The sequence below is a fragment of the Nansenia antarctica genome, assembly GCF_963989245.1.
Source record: "Nansenia antarctica genome assembly, chromosome: 2".
Lineage (NCBI taxonomy): Eukaryota > Metazoa > Chordata > Actinopteri > Argentiniformes > Microstomatidae > Nansenia > Nansenia antarctica.
This window is the reverse complement of record NC_137675.1, coordinates 46,967,021-46,987,921: the sequence shown is the minus strand read 5'-3', so window position 1 is coordinate 46,987,921 and position 20,901 is coordinate 46,967,021. Positions and strand designations below refer to the sequence as shown.

Sequence of the window (20,901 nt, the reverse complement as noted above, 5' to 3'; positions counted from 1 at the left end):
GCTTCTTCTGTATCCTCTCTATCCTCTGTATCTGTACCCTGCTCCCGCTCCTCCCTGCCAGCCTCCTCTTCAACCTGTTGCTGTTGCTGCTGTGGTAAACTTGAGGGTGCAGCAAACATGTCCCTAATGTTTACACATTTGGCAGCATCTGCCTCAAGTTTCTTTTGGTTTTTCTCAGCTGCCATCAATCCGTCCAGACTGTCCAGGGCCCAGAACCTAGATCTTTGCTGTGTTCAGGGCCTGGATGGCCCTGGGGTAGAAGCTGTGCTTCAGTCTGTTTGTCGTGGCGGCCATGGTCCTGTACCGCCTTTTCGAGGGCAGCCGGGTAAAGTGTTCGTACCCAGGGTGGGTTGGGTCTCTGGAGATCTTGGAGGCCTTCCTGAGACAGCGTGTGTTGTACAGCTCTTCCAGAGAGGGGAGGGTTCTCTCCGCGGTTGTGCAGCTGGAGAACCAGTTGCAGATGCCGTAGGTGAGGATGCTCTCCACTGCGCCGCGGTAGTAGGCCACCATTATCTCCTTTTGGCGAGAGATATACCCAGGCTTTGAGGTAAATTAGGCTTAATCCCAAATAGATGCCCTATCAATATTGCATTATTATAAATGCATTGTAATGGCCAGTTTTTAGATCTCCATTAAGACAATTTAATAAACCCTCTGACAAATCTCATAATCAGTTTTTCGGTGCAGTACGCCCACTGGATTTTTAAATGTATTCTAAGTATGCATCATTAAACTGAGATTATCCAAAATATATACGTATGTATATACAATCTGTTGAGAGAATGATATACAATTTGAGAACAAACTTTAGAAGATAGAATTTTTATTCATAACTCAACAAAAAAAACATCACAGTGTAAATGTTAGAAAACCATGTCAGTAGTCCACTTAGCTTTCACAAATTCAAACAAAAACTCAATCTGACATTAAAATGGATAAGAATAGGAAGTGGAAACTAAAAGACATGCTGGGAGGTGTAAGTAAAAAATACAGCAGCCTACATCAGTTGGTTCTTCTATCATGCTAACATCTGTGATTTGTTATAATGACCTGTGGCAGGGTGGACTGCTCGATGCCTCCCTCTGGTGGCAAGAACCGTGGAGTGATCTTCAACAACCACTTATCCGTTTTTTAATGGGCCGTCCAATGGTAGCTTTCGATTTATGGGCCGTTCGATGGTAGCTATTTTTTTTTTATTTTGCCGGTCGGCTCGGCCCAAAACTGCTACTTGCTTTGTTGACTATATGGAGAGGAATTGTTGGACGAATCCACCTGCTGCTGCGTGCCGTTTTCAGCAGCAGCCTGCATGTGGGAATACTGGGGGGATGTAGGCTCCTTGCATGGCTGTGTTAGCAGGAATGTACGCGCCGCTGTTCCCCAGTGAGAGATGGCCCATCTGCTGTGTCATCATGGCGGTAGGCTGCATTGACATGGTGTGGTCCACAGAGGGCGACATCACAGCTGCCGGGTGTTGCATAATGTAAGGCTGATGGGCCATCCAAGAATGATTCTGCACCTGGTAGGTGGAGACAGGAGACAGGAGACATATAAGGAGACATGGCCGTCTGAGCCATCATCCTGTTAGTCAGGGTGTACGGAGACGCGTAATACCCATTCTGCATAGCGGCTGAGGATGGATCATAGGCCAGAGTCATCCCACCCAGTCGCAGCTCCGCCTCCCTGGGCCATGTCCGTCCGTTGGGGACAAACGGACTGTGACTGTGCCTCTTCCTCTGACCATCAGCAAACTTACAGAGCAGGGGCTCAGGGGGCGCCAAAGTTCCTGGCACCATCTTGATAAACTTCCCATTGAAGTGGGAGATCACTGCGTTGCACTTCTCTGTGGACTCCATCCTGGCGAAGCCCACCCCTCTGCTGTTCCCACTGTAGTCCCTGAGGACGCGGGTGGAGATGACCTGGCCGAAGGGCCTCAGCAGGCTCTCCAACTCCTGCTCGTCCACTGACAGGGGCAGGTTGGAGATGTAGAGGTTGGTAGGGTCCTGCTCCTGCTGCTTAGCCATCTGAGCTTGTATTCCACTCGTCTTCAGGGCATGGACTGCCTTCAGGGCTGCTGCTGGACTGTCAAAGTCCACAAACCCATAGCCTTTACATTTATTTGTTGTCTTATCAAGGATGGCCTTAGCCGATACGATCTTGCCATACGGCTGGCAGAGTTTGACTAGATCCAGGTCGGTGGTTGCCGGGGGCAACCCGCGGATGTACAGGTTGGTTTTGCTGAGCTGGTCCCAGCCCGTGGTGCTTAATAAGGTATGACAGGGTATGATGGACAAGGTATGACAAGGTTATGACAGGGTATGACCAGGGTATGATGGACAGGGACAGGGTATGACCAGGGTATGATGGACAGGGACAGGGTATGACAGGGTATAACCGCATCACCTTGACTTACCGTTCAGAATATCATCGTTAAAAAACAGCATCGCCTCAGGATATTTGGTTCCATTCTCCACATTAACGACTGAAAGAGATAAATCCACAGCAATAAATTACTAGCTGGTTTACTCATCATTGCAAATAAATAAATACATACATTAAAAAATAGCCGTTTTTGGACACCCGGCCTCTCCACATGCCTTGCACCTGTAGTCTATGACGGTTGTGTTCGTTGAGCCAAACCAGTGTTGGTGAAGTGAAGACAGTTTTATGGCAGGTTGAAGTTCATCCGTTCTGCATTTACACCAGCTAATGATCAGCTAAGTCCTATTTCTTAAATCATATCACCTTGAATATAGGGACTGATTCATTTCAGATCTGGGATACAAGATGAGTGAACTGACCAGGTATTATCCTGAACCTGACCACCAGACTTTAGGGTCAATTCCATTTCAATTCAGGAAGTCAGCAGAAAGTCTATTGAATTCTAATTTAAATTCCTCATTAAAAATCATTCAAATTTAGCCCGTAGTGATGTCACCCCCTCCAGTAGATGACAGGTCAAGTGATATCAGTCATCTCGGGACAAAGGATTGTTTGGGAGGAGAGACGGTCCCTAACCTGACACCTGCGGCCATGACACCCTCACACCCTGACACATGTCTGTCTGGGCTGTTTATAGAGTTGCAGGTTACTGGCTTAACAACACTGGCAGTTACTGTAGCATGTTAGCTACTGTAGCATGTTAGCTACTGGAGTATGTTAGCTACTGGAGTATGTTAGCTACTGGAGTATGTTAACTAGTGTAGAATGTTAGCTAGTGTAGCATGTTAGCTACTTTAGCATGTTAGCATTGAGTCATCAACAGACTGTTAGCTACTGTTTGTTAGCTACTGGAGTATGTTAGCGTTGAGCAGTGATCGCTAGGTGAGGAGGGGTATCTATGGCATGCTGGCTACTGTAGACTAGGAGGTAGGGATGTTACGCTCGACGCAGTAGTCACGACACGGCGTCTATCTTTTTTTTATGACAGGGTATAACCGCATCACCTTGACTTACCGTTCAGAATATCATCGTTAAAAAACAGCATCACCTCAGGATATTTGGTTCCATTCTCCACATTAACGACTGAAAGAGATAAATCCACAGCAATAAATTACTAGCTGGTTTACTCATCATTGCAAATAAATAAATACATACATTAAAAAATAGCCGTTTTTGGACACCCGGCCTCTCCACATGCCTTGCACCTGCCTAACATTAGCTGAGTGGAACACGTGTTTCTTCCAAGCAAAGTCAGTGGAACATCGGGACAAAATGTGGGGGGAAAAGACAGTTATTTGTCTTACCATCCTCTAAAGTCACCGTTTTGTTTCCTTTGATCCGCTGAACAACTCCGAGGAAAGTTCCTGTTCCCGTTAACTTGATCCGTTTTCCGATTAAGCGGTCGATGTATTGCGAGTCGTCCATTCTCCTTTTTAGTCGAAAAGACTAAAGACGAAAGACGAAAAGAAGACAAACTCAAATGATTCAGCCACGTCTAGCGGCCTTGTTATCATTTTGTAATGAGTATTTTAGACAGACAGGCAGAGGCAAGCTAGAGGGGAGGGCTTACTGCTATAGAGTTCAAGTCTCTATAGCATCCTTATCAAATACAATGTTGTTTTTTGGAGGCAAATACTGACAACATCCTCATATTCCGTGAAGCCACCATGAAGCTATCATGAAACTATCATGAAGCCACCATGAAGCTATCATGAAGCCACCATGAAGCTATCATGAGGCCACCATGAAGCTATCATGAGGCCACCATGAAGCTATCATGAAGCCACCATGAAGCTATCATGAGGCCACCATGAAGCTATCATGCCCTGGAGGACACAGGTGGAGCAGCCTGGGGAGAGCCCGTACCGTAGCTTGGTTCCAGGCGGTGTAGGTCGGCCGTTCCAAAACCATCCTGAGCAGACTAGCACCCAGCAGCCCCAGCATGGCCAGGAGACACACATACTTCCACAGGTACTTATAGACCACCGGGGGGCGCCAGCCCAGCATCTTCTCTATGTCATCTAGGAACCTGGAATTCAGACACAACAAGACATTGATTGACATTGAAATCAGTGCTTCCTTGCAGAAGTCCCACTCCAGACATTCCCCCCGGGGAGAGTAGGGAGGAGCAAACTGTCTGCGTAGTCAGAAACTTGTCTCCCGGCAAGTTTCACCCTCAAACCAACTTGACTACTCCTAAGAAACAATTCATCTGTCAATAATTGTTGATGTTTTTCCTCCAGCAAATTTCTTAGTAACATGACTTTGAAACTGGAAAAGCAGTTGTGTGGTTGAATGCGAGGCATTTATTTAGTTTGGAAATGTGGACTGAAGTTGTGAATCATTGGTTTAGTTCCACATTTAGGACAACATGCTCACTTAACCCTGAATACTGAATTCTAATAGGGTTAGACTCAATTCCTTAAATCATTTTCTTCATCCATGACAGATCATGGAGATCAACCCACATTTCGTTGTATGGTACCTGTACTATATCAATGACAATAAAGACCATTATACTGTAGTTTTCGGAGAAATAAAGTTTCACTAAAGTTTCTGTTCTCATTATTTTTAGGATAACTAAATCCAGGTTTCATCTTTGGGGGACCTCTTCTAATGATCACTTCTGTAACTGTAGAGTCCATATGTACCGGCCAATTTACCAGGATCATCATACATGACATATCTGACACCGTAGGCTCGTCTTGCGTTCCATCACTCTCAGCCCTGCAGCCCCTGCTGCTGCTGCTCTGAGTAGCTCCATCTTCCGCCTCCATATCCTCTACTTCGCCACTCCTGACCATCATCACCTGGGGCTGGGCAGTCCCACTGCTGCCGGTGTAGCTGTTGTCCTCCTCCACCTCCGAGACATCATCTTTGCCTCTCAGGGGGGGCTGTGCTGTGCTACTACTAGCATTGCTAGTGCTAGCAGTAACGTTAGCTTCTTCGGTGCTAACGGGAGCCTCACTTGTTTTTAGAAATGTTTCGAACTAACCTCTAAGCGAGGCCCTGAAGCCTTCCTTTCTTTTATTTTTATTTATTTTTTCAGCACCCGATTAACATTTTCTTCCTCGGTCTCGTTCCCTCTGCATTTTGTCCGTTGCACTAAGCAGTCACTATGCACAACAAGTGTCAACGCGCGCCCAAAATTCACGTTTCACGTAAGGTGTCATAGGGGGAAATTACTTTTTTCTGTTGCTAAGAATCTCCCTGTCCTACAGGTATGCTAGCTTTTAGATATAATTGACTATGATTATCACGTGTGAACATTTAGAAATGTATTAAAGGCAAAAATAATAATATTGTCCCTTGCCTGGCGCTTTGGAGGGCCTCGCCAGCCAGGGTACCAAAAAAAATAAGAAAATGTTTTTTACCCTGCCTCACGCGAGGCCCTCCAAAGCGCGAGGCCCTGTGCCACCGCCCCAGCTAGCCCCCCCTTAAAGCGGCCCTGCTAGGTAGTAGTGGGGAGATCTCACCGAATCCATTGTAATGCAATATTTTGGCTTGACTAGCGAGTGTGTCATTGATTCTAAAGTTACATCTTTCAGAATAAAAGTCTGAACATTTTGATTGGTTGCCGACTTGTTCCCAGTTTCACCAGCTGCCTTGTTTCAACATGTTGACATGTTACTCACCAATCAATGAAATGACAGAAATGAGACCAGATACCTGTTATTGCAGACACCGGATATGGAACGATACTTGTTGGATCGGCAGTCAGTGTGACAGGTGGCAGGATGTACAGGAGGAGGACATCCTGAGAGCTCTGCGATCAGCTCCACATCCTCCAATGACAGGAGGTCTTGAGAAGCGACAGTATTAAGTTAATGATGCAAACAGTCTGGAATAGATACCCTAATTAGGTTCCTGCGTGGCCTTTGCAATGACCATGCAAGCATCTATAGTAAAGGCTTGACGGAAGATTATCTTTGACATTTAACTGTAAATGAAATGTAGATTCTCAATCTCTTGGCTGTTCCTTGCCATGTCAACAATGGACTCTGGAGAAGTTAACTATATCACAATTTTGATGAGCCAAATTTAGCAAAGGATTCTGTAAATGTGGCCCTTGGGCTGTCATGACGAGGCTAGTACAGCAAGATCATGCAGATTCTTATCGACATATGTACCTGATTCAGCGAAAGCCCTTTTGTATCTCTGGCTGGCTCTGTCCTGTAACATGTTCAGAGTTGTTTCAAAGACCTCCGCAGCTCTGGAAACCTCTTGGGTCTCAGGCTCCGTTTGCCGAAGAAATGTTAACATCTGCCCGGGGGAGGGGGGTGTGTTCTGCCTGTGATTAAGAGGAGTGGCTCGATGTAGCAAGGGGCATGTCATGGTTCCCTCATTTTTTTCTCAAGGGCACATGAAGAATTGGCTAATTATGATTAGAAATGGGTAATTACCTTTTCTTGGTGTAACATAATGCCTTGTCTACCAGCTGAAGGCTCGCTTGAATTGAGGAAATGATCAATCTCCTATTGTCAAATGCACCTGGAGAATGTACTGTATCATGCAATGAGTTCACAAAACATGTCATAAACAACAACAACAACAACAAAAAGTCACAGAACAACGTTATATAATACCGGAAGAGAGGAACAACCAAATGCACTCAAACAGGGAGAATTCAATTACTCAATTACTCAACTTCTGTAGGGCAACCTGCCATGGTGATCACTTTAACATGTGTTAACATAACGTAACATGACTTTGTAGCAGTCACACAAGTCTCAGTCATCCCTAACCCAAAGGTTTTACTTACAATGACTGATATATAGTCCATTCACCTATTGTACTGTACTACTTTGGATAAAAGCTTTGGCTAAATGACATTTACTAAATGTAAATGTAGGTATTCGATATATAGACAAACTACAAGTCTACAAACTTTTTCAGTCAAAAGTGGACGATAGAAATGTCTTGTCTGTACATAGAAACATGTAATGCAGGCATGGGATAATAAGAAGCAGAGGAAGATGGAGAGCTGACTTACGTTTGGTGATTCTTGCCTTTTCACTAGAAGAACATGCTATGATCATGCAGGATACGATAGCATAGCTCAGGTTCAGTCCAACAGCCATGGCGTTGATGCTGCAACAGAAAGCAGGCAGCTCTCCCAGATCAAATCTCAGCACAACTTATCTTTAACCATCTTACATTTCAGAAGTCAGACTGTCAAGTTCATTTAAAAACAACAGTCAATCCTTCAACTCAGTTGTCACATGGTTGCATGTGATGTTTGTTTGTTTGTTTTTTTATTTGGATCCATCATTAGATACAGCAAATATGCAGTAGCTATTCTTCCTGGGGTCCTCATACCATAAACAATTTTTAATCGTAAACACTTAAATACACTTCCATAACATTCATACATGCATACATAAGCTCTATTATTTACATTTTTAGTTGAAGACAACTTAATAACCAAATAAAGAAAAATAATACAGAAAGAAAAGTGGAGACAAAAACATAACTCTCCTTACCTTTGGGATCACAAGATAGCTCAATTCACCAGTGAGAAACACCTAATTGTTTTCAGGATATCCTGTATGTAAACAGATACATCTTTAATTTTTTGTTAAAGCAAAAAGTGAGTTCACTGTGTAAACAAGAAAACACAAAAGTCAGGTGTCAGTCAGGTGTCAGTCAGGTGTCAGTCAGGTGTCAGCCAGGTGTCAGTCAGGTGTCAGCCAGGTGTCAGTCAGGTGTCAGTCAGGTGTCAGCCAGGTGTCAGCCAGGTGTCAGTCATGTGTCAGCCAGGTGTCAGCCAGGTGTCAGTCAGGTGTCAGCCAGGTGTCAGCCAGGTGTCAGCCAGGTGTCAGTCAGGTGTCAGTCAGGTGTCAGCCAGGTGTCAATCAGGTGTCAGCCAGGTGTCAGTCAGGTGTCAGTCAGGTGTCAGCCAGGTGTCAGCCAGGTGTCAGTCAGGTATCAGCCAGGTGTCAGTCAGGTGTCAGCCAGGTGTCAGCCAGGCCTCTCTTCACCAGAGGCAGGTGGACCAGCGCTCCAGCCTCGTCATACAGGAAGACAGACAGCTCTAGGACCGGTGAGGTCCTCTGGTGTGGCCCAGTCGGTAGAGCACAGCTCTAATAACCACGTTTAGGTTGTGTTTTCGATTCCCGCTGGGACCATATATACTGACAAACGTATGCACTCACTGCGATGAAAGTAAGTCGCTTTCGATAAAAGCGTCAGCTAAATGGCTTATACAGGCAAGGCAGGTTTATTTGTATAGCACATTTCATACAACAGGGGCAATTCAAAGTGCTTTACATACATTATAAAAAATACAGCAAGAGGAGCATAGTAAGAAAATAAAAATGACATGCTCATCATTTCAATGCATAACATTCATACATGCATACATAAGCTCTATTATTTACATTTTTAGTTGAAGACAACTTAATAAAGAAATAAAGAAAAATAATACAGAAAAAAAAGTGGAGACAAAAACATAACTCTCCTTACCTTTGGGATCACAAGATAGCTACAACCCTCCAAAGTACTCTTGTAAACTATTTTCTGAAACAAAAATTGTATTTCAAAACCTTACAGTCTGAAAATGCATTTGCCCACCTTTTGCCGGTATGCTCAGAGCAGATGATCTGAAGCTGCCCAGAGACGGTCTTCAGTTTCTTGTGACTGCGTCTCTAAGAGGTCCTCTTATGTCTGGTTGACTAAGCTGGAGAAGCACTTCCATCTTCCATGTAGTTTTCCTGTCTGCCTCGTATACAGCTCTGCTCTGCTTACACCATGTAGACACAGTCTGCTGAAAAGGTCCGGATCTCAGCAATTCTCAATTCTCGTACATTTTTAAATGTGTTTTCAGTTTTTTTGCATATTACGAAAGTTGAAGTGTTGAAGAGCCCACTCGATATAACAAACAACAGTTTTACTGTTACTATTTCATTAAATACTTGAATTTGATTCACTCTATACTGTGTGATCATCTAGTTGTGTGTTTTTAGCATGTTGATGTTCTCTCAGCAGGTTGTGATGTGCTAAACATCCAGCTAGATGTTCATAGCGATGTGATGTCTTAGCTCCTACTTAGTTACCAACGCGATGGTAGCAAATGCAATTCAGAGCGTTTTTCTCCTGTATTTGGTTTGAGGGGTTTGAGGGGAACCAGCATTCACATAAGAATATCTTCTTCTATTTTCAATGTGCACTTTCATAATCTGGAACTGAAAAATGACCTTGCCCTACTTTACCAGATCCTGTCACAACTTAGAGACGAAAAGAAGGGAATACATCCTGTACTGAGTTAGGTACATCCACACTTCACTATAATGAGCAAGAGAGAAGTGTGTTTACCTCTGGTTTGTCCTCATGTCTTTGAGCAGGAAACACCACTGCTATTATGCAAATAAGGAGGATACATACCGGCATGTATTTATAGAGGAATGAATTCTGTGTCAACCAATTTATCTTGTTTTCCATTAGCTCAGAATAGTGGAATCCTTTTCCAAGTGTGAACAAGTTGTATTCATAATGTTGACAAGAAGAAATTTGACTGGAACATTGTTGCAAAAGTGATTTGAATCCCTTTGTGATTGGCATAATAGATGGCATTGAGAGGAACACAAACTGCTTATGAGAAATGATGCTTCATTCGTTTTGCATTCCAATGCAATAGCTATGCTAGATGTTATGAAATAGGTTTAGGTTTCCAATGTTAACTGTGCTAGTAGGTAGCAAAATGGTAATCTGGTATAACAGGGGCTGTGGTATTTTTACAGTAGGACATGACAGGTGCTTTTGACAATAGTTGATGCGGAAGCTGGACACTACTCAAACAGACAGCCAATATTCTAGCATTCACTGACAGTAAAATAATTTATTATATTTTTTAAAAATCATCTCCTGAGGGACAACTTTCAGACAGCTTTCTTCCAGAGTAGTTATAACCCTTAGAGAGGCCATACACGCACCGCTAATGTAGATTCAGGAGTCTGCTGTGAATGCAACTGTACTGTAATTCTCAAGTGAAATGGTGAGAAACCGGTGTTAAGGAGTATGGTGCCTTACAAAGAGAGTATGAACAATGAACGTGTCATTTAATGGAAGTTCTATAAAAGAAACTAAAATGGTGTTACACGGTATTGCTTGTATCAAATTGAATTACAGCGTTTATTGCTCGTAGACATCCAGGGTTGATAGGGATTTATTTCCCTTGTTAATGGAACACTACTGTTCTTAATGGAACACTGCTGTTCTTAATGGAACACTACTCTACTGTGTTTCTGAGCTGTAAACAGAGGCTGTTTAAAAGTCTGCGCCCCGGTTCTTCCTGGGTCGCCCCAAGTCGCCCCTTCTCATCTCAAAAGCTTCAGTTGCATTCAGAGGCGTGCCGCTGCCTGCGTTGTCAAGAGTGGGTGTTATGCCCATGGGTAGATTGAGCAACGCACTTGAGTTCAGTACTTGACAAGCCGGTGATGCAACTGCATCATCTAGCATAGCTATTGCATTGGAATGCAAAACGAATGAAGCATCATTTCTCATAAGCAGTTTGTGTTCCTCTCAATGCCATCTATTATGCCAATCACAAAGGGATTCAAATCACTTTTGCAACAATGTTCCAGTCAAATTTCTTCTTGTCAACATTATGAATACAACTTGTTCACACTTGGAAAAGGATTCCACTATTCTGAGCTAATGGAAAACAAGATAAATTGGTTGACACAGAATTAATTCCTCTATAAATACATGCCGGTATGTATCCTCCTTATTTGGATAATAGCAGTGGTATTTCCTGCTCAAAGACATGAGGACAAACCAGAGGTAAACACACTTCTCTCTTGCTCATTATAGTGAAGTGTGGATGTACCTAACTCAGTACAGGATGTATTCCCTTCTTTTCGTCTCTAAGTTGTGACAGGATCTGGTAAAGTAGGGCAAGGTCATTTTTCAGTTCCAGATTATGAAAAGTGCACATTGAAAATAGAAGAAGATATTCTTATGTGAATGCTGGTTCCCCTCTCTTTCTCCTGTTTTGAGCTGTGGCAGGGCTCTGAGCAACAATGTCAGAATGCAACACGTTCCCAGTGTATAAGGTGGACGCCATACTAGAGTTTTTTCGCAGTGAAGTCTTGACTGGCCAAGAGGCGAAACATTTCACAAGAAATGACCTCGCCCCAAGCCCAAAGCCAGAATCGATCCAGATAATCTACTGAACTATTTAACCTGATGAAGGAAAGAGACTCTGCATTGAAAAGAGCTCTGAAGACCAAATTTAGTAGTGATAGGCAGAGGTTCACCTCATTACGTAACAAAGTAACCAAAGCAATCAGAAAGGCCAAAGCCAACTTTTTTATAACAATTATTAATGAGGCAAAGGGTAACACAAAGCTGATCTGGGAACAGATTAAGAATGTAATGGGGATCAACCACAGGCCTAGGAACCAGTTAGAGCTGAAACTGAATGGTAAGCTAATGCAAGACCCAGCACAAATAGCTGTAGCCTTTAATTAATATTTTATCAATTCTGTAGCCGAATTCGCACAGAATTTTCCCTTAACAACAGAAAACATTATTAAGGCTGACGAAAGCAAGCCCTCCTTCAGCATTCAACCTATCACTGAACTTAAGACTCAAGCAATCATTAATTCTCTTAGAGCCTCAACGGCGAAGGATATACGTATATGGTATATATTCTATAATGCTTAAATCTCTGAAAGAATACCTAGTCCCCCCTATTACACAAACTATCAACCTGTCAGTATTACAGGGGACATTCCCAAGTACCTGGAAGACCGCAATTGTATCTCCCATATTTAAGTCAGATGACCCCCAGAACATATGCAACTATCGCCCAATCAGCATTTTACCTGTGATTTCCAAGGTTGCCGAGAAGTGGGTATCAGAGCAGCTTGTTTCTTTCTTAAATAATGGTCCATTTAATCTCCATCCCATGCAGTTTGGCTTTAGGGCCCATCACTCCACTGAAACAGCTAACTGTCTCTTCTTAGAGAAGGTCCGAGCAATGGTTGACAAAGGAGGTGTTGTTGGTGCTGTGTTTTTAGACCTTCGCAAAGCTTTCGACACAGTCAACCATAAGGTCCTTATTGCCAAACTGTCTGCTTTTAACTTCTCCTCATTAGCACTCAAATGGATTGAGTCATACCTAACTGGTAGAAGTCAACATGTTTCTGTGAACAACCACCGTTCATCAGCTCTTAACCTGTGCACCGGTGTACCTCAAGGATCAATGCTCGGCCCGCTGCTGTTTAGCCTATACATTAATGATCTGCCATCTGTCTGCCCTGATGTCGAAATACAATTATATGCTGATGACACCGTAATTAATATGTGCATGCCAAGACCAAACATCTGGCTGCTGCCAAACTCATCACAGCTATGGATCAGATCACAAATTGGCTGAACCGTTCATGCCTTCAACTTAACGTAAATAAAACTGTAGGAATGTTTTTTTACTAAAAGACAATGTAACATTGTGTCCAATATATTAATCTCAGGTAAAAATATTAGCATTGTGCCACAATTTAAATATCTGGGTATCATTATTGACTCCAATCTGTCATTCAAAACACACATTAAGAAAGTATGCCAGAGTCAAGTTTAGCCTAACCAATTTTAAATATATCAGAAATGTAATGACTTTTAATGCTGCCAAATTATACATGAACGCCATGATTATGTCACATCTGACATACTGTTTGACAAGTTGGGGCCAAACTAGCAGCTCGTCACTAAAGCCACTAGCCATTCTCTACAAGCAAACCCTTAAAGTCCTGGATCAGAAGCCTAACAGCTCTCATCATTGTACTATCCTAAATAACCGTAAACTTCTGAGCTGGGAAGATGTGATCAAATACAAAAACACCTGCCTGGTCTACAAAGTCTTACATAACACTGCTCCTCCTCCTCTTAACTCATTCATAACCCAACGTAACAATACCAGTCAGAGCACCAGAAGTACCACACTCATGTGTGCCTAGTGATAGGGTGAAATAATGTGTGCCTAGTGAGAGGGTGAAATCATGTGTGCCTAGTGAGAGGGTGAAATCATGCGTGCCTAGTGAGAGGGTGAAATCATGTGTGCCTATTATTATAGGGTGAAAATTATTCTGTATGATAGCTGGTTAATCCAGGGGTGTGAACTGCACGTAGTGCCTTATGCGCTGGTTAACTGGGATAGACTGCTTGAGGGGGGTATAGGTCTTGGCAGGGCCGGTCAGCCCACTAATAACCTGCTGTAAGGCTTATGAATTGTTGATAAATAAAGTATTTATAGCCTATTGGTTTTGGTAACTCTGTGTCGTGTGGTGGTGTGCTCCGACCTCTGTCCCCGGACCTTACCGGTACAAAAAAGGTGGACCCAGTGATCGGTACCCCTTTGTCAAGGGAGGTTCTTCAGTACTATCTCCAATGGGGTCATTGTTTACTCTCTCTCTAGCTATTATACTGCAATTTTTCTGTCAGAGGCATTTCGCACCCCGAACTGCCTCTCGGGCTGGCATCGCCCAATGCAAATTGCGCCTAGAGGGACTTATTTTCACCGGTACCGGCGAGATTGAAATATGTCGGACTTCAACATATTTTTCGGGACAAAAAGCGGTAATTAGCCTACCGGTAATAACTGAAACGCTGAAATGCTGTGACCTCAGAATAGATGCGTTAATGCTGCATGAATACAATAGCATATCGGGTTATCAAAATACGTATTAATAATATTGTCCCCCCATCCAGTTCATATGTCCCCGTTAATACTGAGCCCTGGCGACGGGTAACTGTAGCCTACTAGGGCAAGAGTAGCGCTAAGCACGGCACTGCAATCCAGCTGCTCTTTCAGTCGGGAGCGCTCCTTTACAGAGTCCTGTCCTTACCTCGCGTAGTCTTAGCAATTTTATTTCATCCTGAATACAATAAAGTTTATTGCTATTTTCTAACACTGTAATGTGTTGTGTCTAGTGACCTCTGTACTCTGTTGCAGAGATCAGGATACAGGATCCTACACCTGAAGAATGACAGCGGCATGACTCCTCTCGATCTGTGCAAGCAAGGACAAACATTCAGGTGTGTGTTAGTCACCCTCCTCACCTGTTATATTCAAACACCAAGTCACCCTCCTCACCTGTTATATTCAAACACCAACTCACCCTCCTCACCTGTTATATTCAAACACCAAGTCACCCTCCTCACCTGTTATATTCAAACACCAACTCACCCTCCTCACCTGTTATATTCAAACACCAAGTCACCCTCCTCACCTGTTATATTCAAACACCAAGTCACCCTCCTCACCTGTTATATTCAAACACCAACTCACCCTCCTCACCTGTTATATTCAAACACCAACTCACCCTCCTCACCTGTTATATTCAAACACCAACTCATCCACTTCACCTGTTATATTCTTCCAACACATGAAAGCCACAGAGTAGAAATCTTGTGCAATGTTAAGATAGTGCTCAGTGTTAAGATAGTGTTCAGAGATAAGATAGTGTTCAGTGATATGATATTGCTGCAGATGTCCTCATGTTGAACAATATATGTGTGACCCGTGCGCTCCTAGTCAGGGGATTACGGTTAACAGGGGGGCGGGGGTTAAAAGGAGGAAGTGGAGCGCCAGTTTGGGAAGTCTGAGGTTCGGTGTGCACGCCGAGTAGCAGTCACAACACGGCGCATTATTTCAGTAGCCACTGTCACTGTTTCCTTTGAGTAAGAACCTAGCACGTAGCACACAGCATCTGCTGACTGAGAACAACCTTTTACTACAACTGTGAAATAAACGTGAACTTTTTATAAGACGCTCTCAGTGCCTCTTTATTGAGGGGAACCTGGATTACTGGAGGTTACAGTTTGGCGTCACGAACATGATTTCACAGCAGATTAGGTTTAGGGTTCTGTAAAGGAAACAGTGACAGTGGAGGGGCAGGCGAAGTGCTGTTTCAGGAAGTGGGACCTCGGGAGGTGCAGGTTTCCGTATGCTCAGCTGAGGCAGTAGTAGGGGGTCAGGGAACAGAAAATGCTCATCTACTACAGTTTAGTTGTCCTAGCCTAACTGAACAGCAGCTGGGCCAGGCAAGGGCATTGTTGGCTGAATTTGCCGGGGTGTTTGCATTTAGTGATGAGGAGTTGGGGGGTACTGATGTCATACAGCATGAGATTCCACTGACGGATGAGACACCAGTTCGTCAGAGATATCGAAGGTTACCCCCTAGTCAGTATGAGGAAGTAAAGGCCCATATTAGACAACTGTTGGAGCAGGGAGTGATTAGTGAAAGCAGTAGCCCCTATTCCTCACCCTTGGTCATTGTGAAGAAAAAGGACGGCAAGATAAGGATGTGTGTTGACTACCGCCCATTAAATTGGAAGACCAGGAAAGATGCATACCCTTTACCCAGGATAGAGGAGTCCCTTGATGCGTTGCATGGAGCAAAATGGTTTTCAACATTGGATCTGGCCAGCGGATACAATCAAGTTGCAGTAGTGGAGAAGGACAGGCACAAGACAGCTTTTTGTACTCCATTTGGGCTGTATGAATTTAATCGTATGCCATTTGGTTTATGTAACGCTCCAGGGACATTTCAATGGCTCATGGAAAGGATTCTGGGTGACCAGCATTTTCAGTCTCTTTTGCTTTATTTAGATGATGTTGTTGTTTTTTCGCCTTCCTTCGAGCAGCACCTGGCCCGGCTGAGATTGGTGTTGTCCCGGTTCAGGCAGCATGGGTTGAAGGTGAAGTGGAGTAAGTGCTCATTATTCCAGCATAAGGTGAACTACCTGGGGCATGTTATTTCCGAGGAGGGGGTGTCCACCAACCCAGAGAAGATTCAGGCGGTAGCAGAGTGGCCACATCCACAGAACTATACTGAACTTAAGTCGTTTCTTGGATTTGCTGGCTACTACAGACGCTTTGTGAAGGGCTTCTCCCAGCTGGCTGTGCCGTTGCATGTTTTGTCCTCTCTTGCCTCTCCGAAGGGACAGGGCTCGAGACTGAGTAGGCCCCAGTTCCTGGAGTTATGGAGTCCCCAGTGCGAGTCTGCATTTCAGAGTTTGAAGCAGAAGTTAATTTCAGCCCCGGTGCTGGCGTATGCAGATTTTTCAAAGATGTTTTATTTGGAGGTCGATGCGAGCCATCAGGGGCTTGGAGCTGTTCTGTCGCAAGATAGGGCTGAGGGGAGAAGGCCGGTTGCCTATGCGAGTCGAGGCCTGCGGCCAGCGGAGAGAAATATGGAGAATTACAGCGCAATGAAGTTGGAGCTCCTGGGACTGAAGTGGGCTGTGACGGATAAGTTCCGGGAGTACCTATTGGGGCGGAAGTTTACCATCTTTACCGATAACAACCCCCTTAGCCATTTGCAGACTGCTAGGCTTGGAGCTATTGAACAGAGGTGGGTGTCGGACCTAGCTAGGTTTGATTTTGACATCCGCTATCGGCCGGGCAGGCTGAATGGGAATGCAGACGCTCTCTCTAGGCAGTGCACCCGTCCTGGAGTCTCTGAGAGTGTAGCCACCTTTTTACCTGGGCAGGCTGCAGTAGAGGGCTCGGGGGGGTTGGGCGGGGTCGTCTCTGTGAATGAGGTGAGCTGCTCATCCAGTTTCCCAGTGTATTCAGCGGAGGTTCTGTCATCGCAACAGCAGGTAGACCCGGTCATTAAGGCCTTCGCGAAGTACTGGGCTCAGGGCTGCAAACCAGGGCCTGTGGAGAGGGCCAAGGAGGAGAGTCAGACACTCGAGTTGCTGCGGCAGTGGGAGCGGATGGTGCAGGAAGTTTTTTTTTTTATCGGCTGTTCCAGGACACCCAGGGGTCAGGTGAAGCAAGTGCTGTTGCCATGCAGTCTGCAAGGGGAGGTATTGCAACGGATGCATGGGGGGCATGGACACCAGGGGGTGGAGAGGACCTTCGGACTGATAAGAGCCCGATGCTACTGGCCGGGTATGTACCAAGACATTGAGGCCTACTGTAAGCAGTGTAAGAGGTGCATAGTCTCAAAAGCCCCAGTGCCGAAGGTAGTGACTGAGTTGGGAAGTCTCATGGCATCCAGGCCGTTGGAGGTGGTGGCCATGGACTTTACGGTCTTAGAGCCCTCCAGTGATGGTCGCGAGAATGTTTTAATTTTGACAGATGTGTTTTCCAAATTTACAGTGGCGGTTCCAACAAGGGATCAGAAGGCTGTGACGGTGGCGAAATCACTAGTACGGGAGTGGATTCAGAAGTACGGTGTCCCTCAACGGATCCATTCAGACCAAGGGAAGTGTTTTGAAGCGGATGTAGTTTATCAGCTATGCAAAATGTATAATATCAAACAGAGCCGTACCACCCCCAGGGTAACGGGCAATGTGAGCGGTTTAATCGCACCCTGCATGACCTGCTGAGGACTCAGGAAGTGGACACCGGAGGCCTGTGAGACCCTCAGGGCCTGTTATGAATGCACAGACTGGGTGGAACTACAGAACACAGAAGGTAATAGGGTGATCGAGGGTGAAATTAAAGTCATCTTGTGTCGCAGGAACGCCTCGCAGCTTTGGGCCCTCCTAGGGAAAACCCCTGTGTGAAAAAGCATTGCGCACAACATGATATAAAGAATATTTACGTTAACATTTGACATAAAGAACCTTCATACGTAGACATATGGCCAAAAATGTGCAAATGCCTTCGCACATACCCTTAGCAAGGCGCTCCAATCGTTTCCCATGTTCTGGGGGAACAACATACCTGGAAAGGATGACATAACAACCCTCTGGTTAGAAGCACCTAACAAGCTAATGACACTAATCCCATTAGTAAGTTAAGCATTCTGTAGTCTGTGAATATGGGTGTGACTTTACCAGGACTTGGGCTCTCCAAAGTGAAGGTAGTTGATACTATAGAGATCCATGTCCTCAGTGTGCCAGGCAAAGGTGCTTTTCCACATGCCAAAATACAGGTACGGTGTGTTCACCCCATTAATCTTGATCCCACTTTCCCGCTCCACTGTGTCTAGGATGGTGTTCAGATGTCCGATGTTCCACTCGGTCACATCCTATGAGAGATAGATGAGAAGCAATGTTGTCAATGCCAAGGTCATTCATATGTAAAGCAGTATGGTATAGAGACAAATGAGGAACAATGGGGGGAGAATAAAAGGAAAAGGTGATAACAATAAATGAATAGTGATTAACCCTAGTTAGATAAATCCAGCTGTGGACAGGATGGTTGACTGCTGCACTGACTATTTGACATGGTGCAGGGACATGATTGTTCCGACGAGGACGGTGCGTTGCTTTCCCAACAATAAACCATGGATTACCTGTAACATCAAGCTACTACTGAACCAAAAAAAGGCTGCCTATAGAGAGGGGGACAGAGAGAAGCGCAGGCTGATACAACAAGAGCTGAAGAGGAGTATGAAACAGGCCAAGGTGGACTACAAGAACAAGGTGGAGAGGAAGCTGCAACACCAGAGAGGTGTGGAAGGGGATGAAGACCATCACCGGCTACAAACGGAAGAACAGTCAGGCAGCGGTCCCAGACTTGGCTAAGGCCTGGAGCGGCTGTTTCTGAGACATCTGAGACCACAGACTGAACATGCACGTGATCCCCTGCAGTTCGGGTACCAGGAAAAAGTTGGTGTGGATGACGCTGTCCTCTACCTCCTCCATCGTGCTTACTCCTACCTGGATGAGCCGGGAAGTCAGGTGAGGATAATGTTCTTTGACTTCTCAAGTGCCTTTAACACCATTCAGCCTCTTCTACTCCGAGAGAAGCTTTCAGATATGTGGGTTGATCCCTCCACTACATCCTGGATCATGGACTACCCCACTGGACGGCCACAGTCAGTCAGGCTGGGGAACTGTGTCTCAGACACAGTAGTGAGCAACATCGGGGCTCCGCAGGGAACTGTGCTGGCTCCCTTCCTGTTCACCCTGTACACATCAGACTTCAAATACAACTCTGAGTCCTGCCACGTACAGAAGTACTCTGACGATACAGCCATAGTGGCGTGCGTGAGGGATGGACGGGAGGGGGAGTACAGGGATCTGATAGGAGCCTTCAGCGTCTGGAGCGAGAGGAATGGTCTGCTCCTCAATCAAACCAAGACCAAGGAGCTAGTTATAGACTTCCGTAGGTCTAAGCCACCTCGGTTGCCCATTAACATCCGGGGCGAGGATATCGAGGTGGTGAAGACCTACAAGTACCTGGGGGTGCATCTGGACGACAAACTGGACTGGTCCACCAACACAGAGGCACTTTATAAGAAGGGCCAGAGCAGGCTGTACTTCCTAAGAAGACTTAGGTCTTTTGAAGTGTGTGGAGAGATGCTGGCCATGTTTTACCAGTCTGTCATGGCCAGCATTCTCTTCTACGCTGCAGTCTGCTGGGGGGGAAACATCACCAAGAGGGATACCGGACGGCTGGACAAGCTCGTAAAAAAGGCGGGTTCAGTGGTGGGAAGGAGCCTGGACTCTCTGGGGACGGTGGTGGAAAGAAGGACTAGGAGTAAGCTGCTGTCCATCAGGGACAACCCCAACCACCCCCTCCATCATGTCCTCATCATCACTTTTTTAGTATTTTAATATAATAACTATAGCCATCTTTTTAACCCACTTTTATATCATGATCTCACTGTTTTTATATACTGTACATGGCTGGCCCAGTGTTGTTGTCTGTCCTTTATGTTGTGTTGTGTTGTTATGTGTGGTTTTTAGTGGAGTGGCGCGGCAAAATGAATTTCCCCACGGGGATAAATAAAGTATCCTATCTATCTATCTAGGACTCTCCCTCCAAACAAGAAGAGGAGATGGGTGGAGCACCTGCCAGAGGTCGTGTTTGCGTATAACACCACCGAGCATGCCAGTACAGGTTATACGCCATATTATTTGATGTTTGGTCAGTCTCCTAACCTGCCTATTGACATTCTGTTCGGGGTGGAGGGTGACTTTTCAGGGACGGTGGATGACTGGGTCCAGGAGCATCAGAGGCGCCTGCAGGCAGCTCATCAGACGGCACGGCAGCAGATGGAGCAGGCTGCGGAGGCTCGCAAGAGACGGCATGGCCCTGCAACTCGCAATTCGGGGCTGGAGGTTGGTCAGTTGGTTTACAGGCGCAACCATAATTTCAAGGGGAGGCACAAGATTCAGGATCTGTGGATGCCGGGGCCTTTCCGGGTGTTGCCAAGAAACCAGTTTATACCGGGGTCCCGCTGGACGGGTCCCAGGACCCAAAGACTATCCACCGGATGGAGCTTCGACCATGTGGTCCAGAGGAACCGGGTCCCGAGTGCCCGGGTCTCGAGAGCCCAGGTCCCAAGGAGGCTCAGGAGGCCGTGGACTCAGAGAGTGAAGCTTGGTTCAGGGTGAGGCGCCCTGGAACGGCGTCTCCAGCTGTGAGCCAGCTGCTGCATGAAGGCGGGGATGCGGCGGATGGTGTAGTGTCCGAAGTGGAACAGCAGGAAACAGAATCAGACTCTGAACAGCTGGAGAGGGGGTCGGAGTCCGAGCCACCGGGGGAGGAAT

General features: G+C 45.5%; 1 pseudogene across 1 annotated transcript; it reads right to left on the bottom strand.

Annotated features, from left to right (window-relative positions):
• Nucleotides 1–1,224: 1,224 nt before the first annotated feature.
• On the bottom strand, nucleotides 1,225–19,047 carry LOC308150201 (RNA-binding motif, single-stranded-interacting protein 1-like; annotated as a pseudogene). The gene is made up of 4 exons: nucleotides 19,003–19,047; nucleotides 18,235–18,428; nucleotides 4,277–4,468; nucleotides 1,225–2,259 (listed from the first exon to the last, which is right to left on the bottom strand). The product of its transcript is annotated as an RNA-binding motif, single-stranded-interacting protein 1-like (transcript).
• Nucleotides 19,048–20,901: the final 1,854 nt, after the last annotated feature.